The sequence below is a fragment of the Melitaea cinxia genome, chromosome 17, assembly GCF_905220565.1.
Source record: "Melitaea cinxia chromosome 17, ilMelCinx1.1, whole genome shotgun sequence".
In the NCBI taxonomy this organism is placed as follows: domain Eukaryota; kingdom Metazoa; phylum Arthropoda; class Insecta; order Lepidoptera; family Nymphalidae; genus Melitaea; species Melitaea cinxia.
In genome coordinates, this window is record NC_059410.1 from 2854327 (window position 1) to 2856998 (window position 2672).

Genomic DNA, 2672 nt, shown 5'->3' on the forward strand with positions numbered 1-2672 from the left:
GCGGGTCGAACCCGCAACCCGCGGAGCATAAAGCAGGGCCACTACAGACTGCGCCAACGGATTTAATAGCACATCCATACAAATAAATAAAATTGGAGTGTCTGTTTGTAATATTTAAAAAAACCGCTTTTTACTAAATGCATATGGATTTGGATTTGGTAAAATGTAAATTTTTATACACTACGAGTATACATTCGTACACGTACATATACCTACCAAAATTACATTTTTTTACAATTTTTGTCTGCCTTTTTTCCAGCTAATCTCTGATACTTTTACTGGCAGAGAGCTGATAACTTAGGCTACTCTTATTTTAGAAATTTATTTATTTTCTAACTCTGCGAACTGAAAAATATTTTTTTTAAATTACACGCGGACGAAGTCGCGAATACAGCTAGTTGTTTCACAAACACACCCACCATACTCAAACGAAGTTATGATACATCTTTCATTATCAAGATAATAATCATACATTGAAAATAAAAATATCTACGTCGACAATCATGACTACGACACGTTTAAAGTTTTACAATTCATTGCTGGTTTACTCCACACTACGATTACAAATATCTTAAAAAAGCAGCAGTGAATAGAGTAATGGAAATATTGCTTAGTATGTTCGGGTTTATAGTGCAAGGTAGTATGATGTAGGATGAAAATAGGGTGCTAGATGGATTACAAAGCACCCATAAGACACACCCCATAGAATAAAGTAATGAGGCTTATTCAGCGGGTGGTCAATAGGACTGTAATTTGTTCAACTATATAAGATGGTATCCCAACTCATGGGTAAAGTCTTCTGAAGCGCCTTCATCGACGGCGCTCGCTTCTTTCCACATTGCTTCGTTGTATTGTGCCAAAACAACGAATAAGGTAAGTTTAAATTATTTATTATGGTGATACTACAAATTTTATAGTAATTTATGTCAAACAGAAGTTTATCATATATAAAACGTAATCGTTCAATTATAATATTAATTAATTTAACAAACGACAAATTCAAAAGTTCTAAAATCTAAACCATGCAACTTTAACAACCAGCAAAAAAAGGAAATGTAAAAAAAAAACTTTTCTAATGCATTCTATTTCTAAAATTATTACTAAAAAATTATATATTTTTTTTTTTGATAATGTTGAATCTAATTCATAATTTGACACGTAACTAGTAAGTTTCCGTAGTGTAGCGGTTATCACGTGTGCTTCACACGCACAAGGCCCCCGGTTCGATCCCGGGCGGAAACAGAAAATCATTTTTTGTTTTTAATATTTTTAATTTTTTAAAATAATGACATAAAGAGTGTATGTAATACAAAAAGTTACAGTTTGGCCAGTTTAGGTATCCAAAGAAAAAGTAAAAAATTGAAGTTTTATTTTGTAAAAGTTAGTTATATAAATAATAATTTCTAATATAAAATTTTCGAAATTTCTAATTAATTGCCGCTAGTACTAACGTATAGATAGAAACAAGACACAAAAATAGTGATTAAGTCATAATTATGTAAATTAAGTTTTATAACGCTTTTAATAAAATACGATTTGTATTTGCTTTTCATCCTTATAACATATAAAATATTAACATTTATACACGTTAGAAAATATTAAATTAGATACCAAAAAGCATATTTTATAATATAAAAAATGAAAAAAAAACTCCTTCGAGCCGGATTTGAACCAGCGACCTATGGATTACTTTGAGACACTCTACAGTCCACCGCTCTACCAACTGAGCTATCGAAGGTTAGGAACCTGACGTAAAAAAAGCAATCATGTTCTAAGACTTATTTTTATCTTATACATATTAGCACATGATTATGAATTTTAATATACATAGACAAATTAAATAAAAAAAAATTTTGTTAAATAATTTATGGCCGTTAAGACAAACAACAAAAATAGTACACAAAAAAGTTTTTATATATTTTGATTTATCTACATCGTAGCTGTTATATTTTGCTTACTTCCAAAAAAGGAGGTTTTCAATCCTACTATATTTTTTTAATAGTATATAGCTAACAGTATATATCAACCACTGCCGATTTCAATGAACTGTCTATTTATAGTCAGCTAGATCAGATACATTTAGTCGTGAGATAACATTTACAAAAACTTAAAGAAATTTCAAAAAGGAACGATTTATGACGTTTTGTCTCTTGTTTAGGATCCATGTTTTCGCTATCCTTACGTTTACAATACTTTTGATTTAAGCCTTTATTATTAAGACCAATATTGGTACCGATAGTTCCAATATTACAATTAACTAGATATTATTATTGTTAGTATCTTTTATTAGTCAGATGTGTCATCGACCGTTGTTAAAAATCAAACAAACCATTATAATTTATGATGCATTTGTTATCAATTATTTGTAATTATTAAAAAAGTGATAACGAGAAGTTAATTCAAATTACAAGAAATAATAAACAGGCTATTGGCTGGAAACAAATATTTTTAAACTCATTAAATTTTAATTAATTTTATGATTAAATTTTTATTGAGATGTTTTATTATGACGAAAGTTGATATATATTTTTATGAGGAAAATATAAAGACAAAACAATAATATTATATGAAACGTGTGATAAGAACTTTAAGAGCAATGACTTTTCAACTTTTTTTGTAAGTAATTCATCATCAACACTTATTTTTAGTAGGTATAGTACAATAGAGTACTT

The 2672-nt window shown here is 28.6% G+C and overlaps 2 non-coding genes across 2 annotated transcripts; one reads left to right on the plus strand and one right to left on the minus strand.

Moving 5' to 3' along the window:
* Positions 1–1169: 1169 nt before the first annotated feature.
* On the plus strand, positions 1170–1242 carry Trnav-cac. Its single transcript has one exon. It is a non-coding gene; the product is annotated as a tRNA-Val (tRNA).
* Positions 1243–1651: 409 nt separating this feature from the next.
* On the minus strand, positions 1652–1738 carry Trnay-gua. The gene is given in 2 exon segments: positions 1652–1687; positions 1702–1738. It is a non-coding gene; the product is annotated as a tRNA-Tyr (tRNA).
* Between the last annotated feature and the right edge of the window lie 934 nt (positions 1739–2672).